This window comes from Colobus angolensis, unplaced genomic scaffold (genome assembly GCF_000951035.1).
Source record: "Colobus angolensis palliatus isolate OR3802 unplaced genomic scaffold, Cang.pa_1.0 Scaffold57, whole genome shotgun sequence".
NCBI lineage: Eukaryota > Metazoa > Chordata > Mammalia > Primates > Cercopithecidae > Colobus > Colobus angolensis.
This window is the reverse complement of record NW_012119265.1, coordinates 3,966,236-3,980,985: the sequence shown is the minus strand read 5'-3', so window position 1 is coordinate 3,980,985 and position 14,750 is coordinate 3,966,236. Positions and strand designations below refer to the sequence as shown.

The 14,750-nt window shown below is 37.9% G+C and overlaps 1 protein-coding gene across 1 annotated transcript in view; it reads right to left on the bottom strand.

Annotated features, from left to right (window-relative positions):
* KTN1 (kinectin 1 (kinesin receptor)) overlaps positions 1 to 14,679 on the bottom strand; it is a 103,700-nt gene extending 89,021 nt beyond the window's left edge. The window contains exon 1 of the mRNA XM_011961860.1: positions 14,665 to 14,679. The gene's annotated coding sequence lies outside the window, so the exon portion shown is untranslated. The remainder of the gene's footprint in view (positions 1 to 14,664) is intronic.
* Between the last annotated feature and the right edge of the window lie 71 nt (positions 14,680 to 14,750).

Below are 14,750 nucleotides of genomic sequence, written 5' to 3'. Positions count from 1 at the left end.
TAGAAAGTAGTCAAATTAAAATTGATGAATTTATTTTAGGTAAATCCAGACAATGTTACTAAAAAATACAGGCACATCAAAAGCTATCCACTATAAACCTGGTTTTTTTTTTGAGACGCAGTCTTGCTCTGTTGCTCAGGCTGGAGTGCAGTGGCGCTATCTCAGCTCACTGCAAGCTCAGCCTCCCAGGTTCATGCCATTCTCCTGCCTCAGCCTTCCCAGTAGCTGGGACTACAGGCGCCAGCCACCACACCCAGCTAATGTTTTTGTATTTTTAGTAGAGACAGGGTTTCACCATGTTAGTCAGGATGGTCTCGATCTCCTGACCTCATGATCCGCCCGCCTCGGCCTCCTAAAGTGTTGGGATTACAGCTGTGAGCCACCGTGCCCGGCCACCAAACCAGTCACTATTAAAAAAAAAAAATCACTCCAATACCTTTTTAAATAAAAGGATTACTAAATCAGGCAAACCCAATACACATTATGGAATGTCTGATTTTGTCAGAACAGTCAATAAACAAGCTATCCTTGGAGACAAGATTGATAAATCCTAAACATGGCTGAATAGTGGCATAAATTGGAGAATATTTAAAAGGTTAAACAATAATATCCCAAAGTTGCCAATTAATGGTTTAGAAAGTATCTTAACAATGTACAAAAAAACTCGGTTCTTAGTCTGACCTTACTAACATTTTAATCAATTACTTAAAGATAATCTTGCCAGTTTACAAATGTGGATGAGAACAAAGGGCAAACCAACGAAAGGTTTCAGAACATAAGATTTGTATTATCCTGTGTTACTCTTTGAGCTACCTGGTTAGAATAGCAGAAATTCTGACAACTAGTTCAGATAAGCTGGAATATCACGTTATTAAGTCTACAAACTTACCCCACATAATGAGCTGTTCATTTAACTGGTTTTCATCAAAATGGCTCTTGAAAATTACCACTTTTCAAGCAATGACCCTTTTTGGTATTAGTGACTGTTTACCTAGGCACACACAAAATAAATATTCTGTGGAGTGAAATTTCAACATTTATGATTTCAGGCAAAGACACACTCAATGTTTTATTCAACATAATTACTTCCCGTCAGCGTATATCATATGCAACAGATCTATACTGCACATACAGTATACTGGATGAACCTAGATATGCTTTGTGTATATACGCAGAGCAAGAAAGTCAATGAGCTTCCAGCTCCTACAACTCTTGTCTTTTCTGCTTGCGTTCCATTTCCCGTGTTTTAAACAACTTATGTTTATCTGTTATTGCCCTAGTGGTGCTTTTCTGCACAGACAACTTAAGTGTAGACTGAATGCAAGATAACTCTGAACTCCAGAACGCGTGAATTGGTGAAAAAACACAATACAGAGGAAACAGACTTTCCAAAAAGTGACACCCTACCAACCACACTACCATCCACCATCAAATTTTCTTTCTCCTTTGGCAAATACAATTAGCCTTCAATATACTACATTGTATTTTATGTATAAAGTGTATTTACTTTCAACTTGTTTATACCTACACAAACTTGTCTTCATTGTTAGATTAATATTTACCTACATGTGAAAACTGTTTGGGATGAAATATTGCATCATAATTCCCTACTAAAATTAATGGAAATATGCTTTCATTTAATAGCTTTTAAATTACCAGCAGGGTTTTCAAGAATGAATTCAAAACATCGAGTATTTGACTTTCAAGCTGGAGACAACAAGCAAAAATATTTCAGACAACAACGGATATCAGTCCACACTCAAAAAACGAAAAAAAAAAAAAATCTATTCTGCTTGAGTGGGAATAGCAACTCCAAAACAGAATGAAGAAACCCAAGATGAGTGAGATCAAGCAGCAAAAGCAAGAATCGCATTTCAAGACTTAAGGATTCTAACTAATTATTATATAATCATAAATTAGTGTGATGCTAATATCAGATGTGTTCTGTAGAGCTGAATAATATTCAACAAGATTAAAAGACAGATTTGTGCAAAGGAAGGGAAAGATTACTGAACTAGATCACTCAGGATACACTATGAATACTACTCAGGATACATAAGCTGGAATTCAAAAAACAAGACTAAGATAGATAGAAATGAAGATAAAGACTTTCAATAAGGATCCTCCTACTCCAAATAACTTAATAATGGTGTGACTACTTTTGCACCAACATTTTGCACGAATATAAAAGGAAATGATTTAAAAGATATGGCTAAACTCAAAACTAAGATAAACATCATAGTGGGTGAGAAATGCAATAAAAATTCAAAGTAGCAACCCATATCTTAAGTGGAGTAGAGGGAAGAAGGAATCAGGAAGATGGCTAGATAGTTCAGCTTCTAAAAGTAACAGCAATAAAACAGAACCAGGTTCACCGCCTGATGCCAAGGGGTCAGGATTTGCACAGCTTGTAAAAAGAGGTTTTAAAAAAATAAAAAGGTAAAAAAGGAGAGGGCAGGAGAGGGGAGAAAAACAATGACACTGCAAATCCAGAGCTATAACTTTATAGAAGCTCCAAGCCTGGAGAAAAAAGACAACAAAACATCCAATGTCATAGCAAATTAAAAATTAATAATTCCTTAATACAGAGCTAGCGTTCGTTTACATTCCCCAATTGCTTTGTAAGTATTTTGTTATTCCTTAACTGGTATATTTCTTGTCTCCTTTCACCTACTATACCTATCTCTTTATTTTTCAGTTTCTTACAATTCTTAGAACTTCTAGTTGGGGAGGGAAAAAAAACCAAAAACCAAGCAAGCTAGTCCTAGAGAGTTTTCCAGTGTGAATTTTGTTAATAGTACCCTCACAGTGTTTAAAAAGTTTTTTTTTTTTGGGGGGGGGAGTGTCTATTTCTGATCAATTCGTAAATTCAAAAACAAGATTAAATATCAGGGTTTTGATTTGAACACAAAAGTCATCAAAATAATGAGTCTGTCCAATGTTAAAACCAGGTTTTTTTAAAAATCCAAAACATAGCAAGAAATTTAATGAGAAAAAACAATCATATAAAAACATGAATTCACACCAGATGTTTTATGAAATGGTCTGACAAAGATTTTTTAATTTGAACATGTTAAACGAACAGATAGAGATTTTCTAAGTAGCAAAAAGGTTGTCAAACAAAAAGAGAAATGAAACCGGTGATTATGAAAAAGCAATTCCAAATCTAAAATATCAAAATTATAGATACTGGCATATAGACTCAACAGATACAACACATTCTAGACAAAATAGAAAAATAAAATGGTAAACTGCTAGACAGTAATGAATTTACCTAGTATGAAGCACAGAGAAGAGAAAAAAATGATAGAACAATCAAAGACACGGAATAAACTAAGACTCCAAGACAAGTCTAACAAGAGAGAAAAGTGAATATAAAAGAAGCAATATTTAAAGAGGTGAGAATTTTTCAAAATTAAGGATTTGATTCCTCATACTGTAAGTATACTCTGAGTACCAGCTGGATACACAGAAATTTGTCCATATTTATTCAAAATACCAAGCACAAAGATCTACTTCACAATATATGTGCTAAACAATTTAAGAAAACCACATGCAAACACTGGCATCACTGTCAAATATTTACAAAACACTTAGGATGTCAAATAGGGATTGGAGGAGGGACTTCAAAGTTTACTGAATAACTATCCAAAGTTTCTTTTTGAAAACATACAGTATCCCTCAGTATGCATCAAAAATTGGTTACAGGACACACACAGATATACCAAAATCTGCCCAGAGTCAAGTCCCATAGCCCATCTACTCAGGTTTCACCATCCTGCGCCACGCATAAGTGGACCTATGCAGTTCAAACCTATGTTGTTCAAGGGTCATCTGCAATTATTTTCTTATGACTCTAAAAGTGAGTTGTAGATGCAATCCTCAAAACAACGCCATATTGTCAAAGTATTAAAAACAACCCCATATTGTCAAAGTATTATTTCAAAGCATCTATAAATAAACACATTTTAGCCCTTAAAAACTGAAATGGTAAGCAGTGGAAACCTTGGAGAAAAGAAAACAGCACAAAGGGGAAGAAACAAAAATCAATTCAAAGGAAAGAACTGTGAGACAACATAAAACTTTAGAAGACAACATGCAAGAACATCTTCATAACCGTGAGGCAGAGAAGAATTTCTTAAACTAGACGTAGAGTACAAATTATAAAAGGAAAACACTGATAAATTCAACTACATTAAAATTTTTAACTTTTAATAGAGACACCATAGGAAAGTAGGAAGACAAGCCACAAAGTAAGAAGACATTTATAATACATAAGTGGCAAAGAATTAGTATTCAGAACATATGAAGAAATCTTGCCACCCAAAAAGATAAACCCAAGAGAAAAATGAACAGTCATTTCAGAGAAAAGGAAACTAGTGCCCAGCAAACACTGAAAATTGTTTTGTCTCATTAATCAGAAACGCAAGGCCAGGCGCAGTGGCTCACGCCTGTAATCACAGCACTTTGGGTGGCCAAGGCAGGCGGATCACCTGAGGTCGGGAGACCAGCCTGACCAACATGGAGAAACCCGATCTCTACTAAAAATACAAAATTAGCCTGGCGTGGTGGCACATGCCTGTAATCCCAGCTGAGGAAGGAGAATCGCTTGAACTCGGGAGGCTGCGATGAGCCAAGATCGCACTATTGCACTGCAGCCTGGACGACAAGAGCGAAATTCTGTCTCAAAAAAAAAAAGAAAGAAATGCAAAGACATACAATGTATCAATTCACACACAATAGGCTAACTGGTTTCTGCCATTATCATGCATAGGGAAGAATGTGGAGCCATCACACATACATACTGGTGACAGGAATAAACTGGTATATTTATAATAGAAAGAAAACAATTTAGCACTAACTAGTAAAGTTGAAAATGTATGTCTCCTACAATCCAGCAATTCTATTTCTAGCTAGTTACAAGCCCCAAAACTATCCACACTCTAGTCTCATTAGCGATTAGCATAAAACTTAGGTCTTGACTAGCGTTTTTAGTTTTAACGAAACAGAATAGCATGGAATAGTATACCTGATAATATAATGAGTAATAATTTAAAATGTGTTTCTTACTGTGAGTGGTAACAAAAAGTTTGAAAAAAACACTATCCTAGAGACACAAGTGCAACAAATAGAACTATGCTATTCAAGGTGTTCATAGCAGCACTGTGTATACTAACAACAAAAATACCTAGAAACCCAAATGTCCAACAACAGGAAACAGGTTGTAAAATATTCATACACGAAGTAGCCAAATCAGTTAGAGCGACATACAACATGATGAAAGAATATCCCGGGCCAAGGCGGGTGGATCACAAGGTCAGGAGATCAAGACCAGCCTTGCCAACATGGTGAAACCCGGTCTCTACTAAAAATATAAAAATTAGCTGGACGTGGTGGTGCATGCCTGTAAGAGACTGAGGCAGGAGAAACGCTTGCAGGCAGAGGTTGCAGTGAGCCAAGATCGCGCCACTGCACTCCAGCCTGGGCGACAGAGCAAGACTCTGTCTCAAAAAACAAAAAAAAAAAAAACAAAAAAAAAATCAGATAAATATAGTAACCAAGAATAACAAAGAATCTCTGGCCCAGCATGGTGGCTCATGCCTGTAATCTCAGCACTTTGGGAGGCTAAGGTGGGCGGATCACTTGAGGTCAGGAGTTCGAGACCAGCCTGGCCAAAAAGACAAAACCCCATCTCTACTAAAATACAAGTATTAGCCAGGTTTGGTGGCAGGCGCCTGTAATCCCAGCTACTTGGGAGGCAGTAGAATCGCTTGAGCCCAGGAGGTGGAGGTTGCAGCGAGTCAGAGGTTCCAATGAGTCAGAGGTTGCAGTGAGCCAGGATTGCACCACTGCACTCCAGCCTGGGTGACAGAGCGAGACGCCATTTCAAAAAAAAGAATCTGTTTATACCAAAAGTAGTATGTTATTTTGAACGCTGCCAGGACTTTCTGCTTAAATAAAGGTTACATAACACTGAAAGGATATGAAATACAACTACCAATTTATGCCAGGTAATTAATCCTAGAAGAACAGACAAAAATTCAGCTTTCATCACTTTACAACTAACTTATATTTATGAATTACTTCTTTTCTCCCCAAAACCTCAGACAAGGTAAATGCCTGGGCTCTATTTTACATATAATTCCAAGGCTAATCTTGAATGTATAACTGACCTTTGAACATTATGGGTTTAAACTATGTGGGTCCACTTCATGTAGATTCTTTTCAGTAACTACATTGGAAAATTTTTTGGAGAATGCAATAATTTGAAAAAAACTCGCAGAGAAACCATAGCCTACAAATATTGAAAAAATTAAGAAAAAGGTATGTCATGAATGCATAAAATATATGTAGATACCAGTCTATTTTATAATTTACTACCATAAAATATACACAAATTATAAAGTTAAAATTTATCAAAACTTACACAAACACAAACCAGACCCTATATGGTGACTGTACATGGTGCCATTTGCAATAGAAGAAAATGTAAAAAAATGTAAAGATACAGTACTAAATCACAACTGCATAAAATTAACTGCAGTACATATGGTACCACTGTAATAATTTTGTAGCCACCTCTTGTTGCTATTACTGTGAGCTCAAGTGTCTGAAGTATCCATGACTCCTATCCATGACTCTAATTATCTCCACATGAGCATTCTGTCCTTCCAGTAACAGTAACACAGTAAAAAGTGATCTTAGTTCTCACATATTTTTCATCATTTTTAGCACAACACTGTAAACCCTGAATAACACCATGGGACCCATGCCAAGTGCCACTAGTAATGCTGGAAGTGCTCCCAAGAAGCAGAGAAAAGTCATGACAAGTAAAAGTCGAATTACTTGATATGTACTGTAGACTGAGGTCTGCAGTTACAGTTGCTCACTGTTTCAGACAGATGATTCATCTTACAGATGATATAAACTTACTGTATCAATAAACAGTACAGTATTGTAAATACAGTCTCATGATTTTCTTAGCATTTTCTTTTCTTTAGCTTTATAAGAATACAGTATATAATACATATACAATATACAAGTTAATTGACTATTTATGTAATTGGTAAGGTTTCCAGTCAACAGTAGGGTACTAGTAGTTAAGTTTCTGAAGAGTCAAAAGTTATACAAAAATTTTTGACTGCACAGGGCAGGCTTGTGCCCCGAATTCCCACATTGTCCAAAGGTCAGCTGTATTTTTCACTTGAAAAGTGCTCCAAAATTTTCAAGCTCAGAAATACTTCAAGTTAAAACTAAATAACTAAATCTAATTATTTAGAGTAAAAGAAAAGAAAAAGAGCAAAAGAACTAAGCCACTTTTACAAAAGGATTCAATTTAAACTTAAAATTACAGCAAACATTTAGGTCAAACTGGAAGTTATTTAAGAAATGACTCCCCAGCAATAGAGTACCAAGCACAAAGATTATACAGCACAGTACCTGAAACTGTACCCAGAAATAAGAGCACTAAATACAAGCTTGAGGAATTCCCTTCACAGAAATCATGACATTTAGCCAACCTGAAGAGATCCAGATTATGAAAACTACGCAAAGTAATTACAGAAACATTTCAAATGAACATGACTTCCCAACAAAGTAGGCAAGTACAGGTTGGCAGCACATAAGTGAATTCAACCTGTGTGGATACTACAGATTTAAGGCAGTATCTTCAATGTTCTGCAACACAGCGTTCAGAACACTAGGGAGTTTTCAGTGCACAGTTTAGCTTGTCCAAATTTATTTCAAACGATAATTAGATCTAAACACAGGCATTCACTAAATTATTTATGTAGAGATTCCACTCAGAACACTTACATTACTGATGAACAAGATTAACTGAGACTAAGCACAAGCATTTTGCTGAAATTCGTGTTTCAAACTGTTTTCCATTCCACTCTCCCAAGAGTAAACCTGAAACCCTTATTCTTAGAGTTTCACTTTATATGGCATACCAAATACCACTCAGTTAGGTATGCTGATAAAGGATGGCAAGTAAAGCAAAAGACTCAATGAGCCTCAATCATTTTCGAGCATCAGACCATCCATTCATTCAAATTGAGCACTACCTAAGTGTCAAACACATAGTTCACAGTGATGAACAAAACAGTCCCTGCCTCACACTGCTTACATTCTTGTAGGTGAGGCAGATACCAAGAAAGAAATAAGCATATTATAACATCAGGTTGTGACTGATGGTGCAATGAAGAAAAGTAAGTCTGTGACAAAGAATAGGGAGGGAATACATTTTTAGGCAGGGTCAGAGTTGGCTTTTTTGAGGTAGCCATTAAGGAATGCCTGTAAGATCACACAAGAGTAACTCATAATGAACATATGTAGGAAATGAAACAGAAAAATTTATTGGAAACTAAAAGGATGACATTCTATCTACTGCTTTCCATATAACTAAAACATTTTATAGCACGTGGTTTAAGTAGCTTTTACTATTTTCTCCACTTGAAAAACTTCAAGTCTTTAAATTTAAATTACTAGTTTTAAGAATTAATCTTCTAATTCCTGTGGCGGGGGGGAATCCTTATAACCTTAATTTAGCTTTGTAATGCCTAACAGTAGACAGCTGCACATGGACAGCATTTTATTTTTCAGAAAGCATTCGTATAAAACAGCTCAATGGGTAAGAATGGGCTCCAAGTCAGAATGCCTCAGTTAAAATTAAGGCTCCTCCTAAAGACATTTGTTGTGTCTTTGAACAAATTATTTGTCTCCCTAGTTTTCACCACATAGTACCTAACTCATAAGGTCGTTGAGAGGATTAAATATGATAATGCACATAAAGCATTTAGAGTCTGACGGCAAATAAGTACTCCAATGTTAGCTATCATTTATGAGGCAACTACTGAGGTAAGACAGTTCCTTAATGGGCCTTAGGCAGGTTAATATATGTTAAGATCACACATGCAGTAAGCAGTACTGACTAGCAAAACTAAATTCAAGCCCAAGGTCTTCAGACTCCCTAGAGCCCACACTGTTTCTACTACCTCACAGAACATTATGTAATTAAAGAACTGGACAATAAAGAACTTGCAGAAAACCTTAGAATTAATAAGGTCTAAGACCTGTAGGTCTCCTAACTACTGACTTCCAGCTCATTATACCAGACCAGACTGTTTCCTCAACAACTCAATGACTCATGTGTAAGAATAATAATTGTCCCACATTTTCCAGTGAAAATGCAGTGTAACATCATGTCTCTTGATAGGCAATGTACACTTACTTGAATTCACATAAGTTCTGATAACTAATTGTAGATGTTACTCAGAGTCAAAATAAAGAAGTACAAGTAAATAACATTCTCCTCTAGTAATTATAGGCTGGTATGACCCTACAGCCCCTATGAAACCTATTCAAAGTGGAAGCTGTCTTAAAGGATCTCTTACTGGATTAACTTGACATTCTCCTCCTTTGTAAAAATACACAGGCTGGTGTCTTCAGAAAGCTGTTTCTGGCTAGCAGTTACTCTCCTACTTACTTATTTCTATATATCTATCAAATATGAAAATAGAGTCAAAAGGTGTTATTTCTATAAAAACGGCATTAAATCCTTTGGAAGGCCTTGATGAATAACTGGAATCATCCATAAAGATTTTGTACTTGGACAGTTTCCCAGTTCCTAACTTTTCATTCCACTTTAAAGAAGCCAATACTAGATATCATAGATAATGCTTTTAGAGTACAGTCTATGAAAGGAAAATCAGGATAACCTTTATTTTAAGAAATCAGTACAAATAAAAAGGTAAATAAAAGTAAAATGAAATATTTTCAGTGAAAACATTTAAGGTGTACATATATTTTGAGTCCTTGCTTTAATCAACTTTTTGAATTAACTAAGGAATGGTCCTAATTATGTGGGGTATGTAAGACGGTCTCCACCACACTCTAACATCATTCCCAAAGGCTCCACGTTACTTTCTTCCGCTCTCTGACCATCCCTGAAAGAGTAAAGGAGCAAACTGAAAACCACATATATCCAATAATGAGGTATCCATCAAAGGAGGGAATGCGAGATTTTTTGTTTTTTTGAGACGAAGTCTCACTCTGTCACCCAGGCTAGAGTGCAGTCCACACGATCTCAGCTCACTGCAACCTCTACCTTCCTGGCTCAAGCAATCCTCCCACCTCAGCCTCCCAAAAAGCTAGGATCACAGGTACACACCACCATGCCGGGCTATTTTTATATTTTTTTTAGAGATAGGGTTTTGCCACGTTGCCCAGGCTGGTCCCAAACTGCTGGGCTCAAGCAATCCACACACCTTGGATTCCCAAAGTGCTAGCATTACAGATGTGAGTCATCACACCCAGCCAGGATTTAATTACTGTGTTCAACAAATCCTTATTGAGGACCTGCTACATGCTAGACACTGCTCTGAACTCTTAAAGAATCATCAATAAACAAAAGAGACAAAAAGCCTACCCTCATAGAAGCTATGTAATACTGTTGTTTGGGGGTTATGGGGAAGAGACAATAAACACAATCAGGAAATTATACAGTACAACAGAAGGTGACAAATGCTATAAAGAAAACAGAGCAAAGCACAAGAATCAGACATTAGGGGAGTGCAGTTTTAAATAAAATAGGCAGATCTTTTTACGAAAGTGACATTTAAAAAGCAAAGACTGGACGGAGACAAGCCATGCATGTATCTTCAGAAAAACACTGATCTAAGGAGGGGCAGCAGCCAGTGTAAAACACAGCTGTTTCCTCCACGGCACTTGTCACCTTCTTGCCAGGAGGAGTAAACAGTATATAATTTCCTCATTGATTGTGTTTATTATCTTTTCCCCTCAAACACACGCTATTACATAACTTCTATCAGGGCAGAGCTTTTCGTCTGTTTTGTTTATTGATGGAGACTAAGTGTTTAGTGCAGTGTCTGACATGTAGCTGCCCCTAGGAAAGCCAATGGGGCCAGAAGGAAATAAGCAGAAGATAGTAGCTAACCTTAGAGGTAAGGGGGAATGGGGAGAGTGGAAGTGTCCAGATTCTGTATGGCCTTAAGGACATAAGAACTTCAGCTTTCACTCTGCATAGAGAAAGTCACTGTAGCATTCTGAGAAGGTAAGTGATATGATCTGGTTGTTGTGTTGGAAAGACTGTAGAGAGTGCAGAGGCAGGGAGGTCAGTTAGGAGGTTAATTACAGAAATCAAGGTAAGAGATAAGAATGGCTTGGACCAGGCTGGTGAGCAGTGGAGGCAATAAGTACTGACTGGATTCTGGTTATATTTTCAACATAAGACAGAGCACAGAATGCCAAGTGTGAAAGAAGTCAGTCAGGGATGACTCCAACGTTTTTTCACCTGAATGTTTGATGGAAACATCAAACATGTTTGAGGAAAAATATGGAAGTTTAGTTGGAGCTGACCACTGCACATCCAAGTGGATAGGCCTAACAGGATATGTGGAAAGTCTGGGCTGGAAATATAAATATGGGAGCCATCAGCATATAGGTATTTAAAACCATGACACTGGATAAGACTGTCAGAGGAATATAAAAAGAAAAGTAAAACAAGGACTGAGCAAGTCAACTTTAAAAGTAGAAGATGTAAGATAGAAATAACAAAGCAATTAGTAATGAGACAGCCCAAAAAGCAGAATGTCCTGAAAGAAGAGCACAAACAAATTAAATTTAGTGTATAAATCACTTTGCTGAAACCATATTTAAGTTATGGAACAGTTCTTAATCATCCTGTAGTAGTTAGGATGACTCGTAAAATACTAAATCACAACTTTTTTTAGGTTATGTCTTACACATTTCCTAGGAATATTATATTTCCTATCAGAGTATCTACTAAAACTATTGTTAGAATTAAAAGTATATCTTGCCTATTTTCTTTTTACATAAAACCAATTAAAAGCTTGTACCATTTTTTAAAAAAGAAAAATAGCCTAGTTTTCACTGCTACCTCTGTCAAAGACCAAAAACACATTCAAGCACAACAGCTTGGCACACAGTTGTAAACTGTCATTATTTCTCTTTCTCTAGACCTCAGACACAGAAGGTTATATTAAACTCCTTAGTTCACAGCACATAAGATTCTTCCCCTTACTGTTTAATTTTCTATTTACAGAGGTGGGGAAAAGGTTTATAATCTCATCTAGACCAATGTTTTCCCGATGATTTGAAAATAAATTACATTGGCCGGGCGCGGTGGCTCAAGTCTGTAATCCCAGCACTTTGGGAGGCCGAGACGGGCGGATCACGAGGTCAGCAGATCGAGACCATCCTGGCTAACACGGTGAAACTCCGTCTCTACTAAAAAATACAAAAAACTAGCCAGGCGGGGTGGCGCGCGTCTGTAGTCCCAGCTACTCGGGAGGCTGAGGCAGGAAAATGGCGTAAACCCGGGAGGCGGAGCTTGCAGTGAGCAGAGATCCGGCCACTGCACCCCAGCCTGGGCGACAGAGCAAGACTCCGTCTCAAAAAAAAAAGAAAATAAATTACATTTTTTGATGGGGACACTCAAAGTCATGTTCACAGGAACTGAAAGAGGAAGCAATGAAATGCAGTTCTCTTTGAGCATGAGTGATCATCAGTGTCACTTCTAGAGAAACAGTTACTTGCTTCTATCCTCTAAGTATACTCTGGATTTATCTTCAAAGTCACTAAAAACAGTACAGAGAACAAGCAAGTCATAAGGTGTATTTCTCAAATATATGAATGATCTTGCAAAGCACGATTTTTCTCATTTCCTTGTTACATATTAGGTCAGATTCCCAAGAGAACCAAAACCTTCCTAGAACCATTTAAGTTCATCAACAATTTTATATTTTAACACAGCATTGGAGATCTTTTAGGTTAAAACTTCATTTGCTATAAAAATTATAAGCACACAATTAAAAATACATCTTCCATTCAAGTTAAGAACTTAACTTACACATATTAAATGTGTAAGACACATTCAACTTTTATTAAAAAAATTACGATTCAGTATTCTATGTGTCATCTTAACCATGACAGGCTGATTAAGAACTTTTAACCATAACTTAAAATTCAAGTTAAGAACTTAACAACAGTGACAATCTTAACATGGGTTCTTTAGAAGTTAAGCCTCAAAAAGATTTTCACTTTTTAGGCTCTTAAAAGTCATATTGACTGATATTAAAAATATAATTATTAAAACGATCTCCCCACCAAAAGCAGATTAAAGCCTATAAACTAGAAGGGAGCCTGAAGTGAGGCATTTTTAGGGAAAAACACAATATCAAACAGAAGAGACTACTGGTATTAAAATATATAAAGATCTAAATTGGAAACAAAATCGTAAATGTCTCTTCATAATGCTGACCCTGAATCATTAAGAGTTAAATACTTGATATTCTTTATAATTTTCAAGTATTAAGAAAATTTTTCAATATATCATGTTATATTTTCAAATTCATTATCAGCCTCAAGTAAATTAAGTAGAACACCTTATTCTCTAAGCTCACTAGATAAGGTATTGTTATGTCTGCTGAAGGCTAAAAAATTAAAAGAGACATTTGAAACTCAATGTTGAGGTGGAAGGGGAACTCATCAACAGACCCAGCTATTTCAGGTTAGATTCCTAAAATAAAGACAAAAGGAAAAAGGAGAAAAAAAAAAGCCTTTTTTATCTGGCAACACATCAAATATGAAAGTCTACTGCAAGGCATGTCTACCCAAAATACTCAGAGTAATTTAGTGTTATTCCTAGGAACCTTATCCCCAGTCTCACCAGCAATGGCTCTGGACCCAACTGGAGACACTGTTGCCATTAGCCTGCTAGGTAAGTAAGCTAAGGAAAACAAATGCAACCTGATTTAGCATAAATTCTAACTTTAAGTCAATTCCTACACAATTCAGAACGTTTAGTTCACCTGAAGATGCTTATCTTCGGCTAGGCTGGCTATGGGTGTCTACATTTCTCAAGGCTTTTCACAAAGTCATCTCAAAACACACACACACAACTTAACAGTTAACTTCAACTGTAGCTCTTTAAGCACTACTAACTTAAATAGCTGCTAAGGAATTCGTTTGACAACACAGTTCTGAATTTAGATTCCTCCTTCCTCCCAGAAGAAAGAAGGGCCAACACTGAACAGCTTACTTTTAACCTAACCTAGTCAAGGTGCAGCTGGGCCAGGCTGGGACGCCGCTGCCTGCGTCCGGGGCTGCCCACTTCTAGTGCACTCAGCGCCTTCACTGCGTATGGCTGAGAGCCAGACGACTTCTCTAGACTTCCCGTGTAGTTTTCCGGCGAGGTCCCCAAGGCCAAAAGTCTCACTGTTGGAAACTGAAGGGGTCAGGCCGAATCGCTAAGACGACACACCCCTCGGGGAGAGGAAGTGATAACTTCGCCGGTGTCGAGGGTGGTCCACGGATTTTTCCAAAGTCCCCCCAACGCTGCTTTCCGTGCCCAACCGCCTCCCGCCCTGACCTAGGGACTCGCAAAGGGCAGCGGGAGGGGCGCCGGGGAAGGGGGCGAGCGCCCAGGCCGCCGGAGGCAGCGGCGAAGACTGGAATTCCAGCATGGCGTAAGCGTGGCCCAGCTCTGGCCCGGGGACGCCGCGGGAGACTCGCTGCCTCCGTCCACCGGCCGAGGAGGCGGTAATCCGCCTTCCCTCCCGGGGCCCTCAGGCCTGGCTAAAAATAGGTGCCTCGGTCACCCCAGGGCCCTCTTGGGTCGACCTCGCCTTCGGGAGAGTCGTCCTTGGGGAGAAGGGGGGTATCCCTCGGCCGCGCCTCGGGCGCCGCCGACAGAGCCGGGGTCGGAC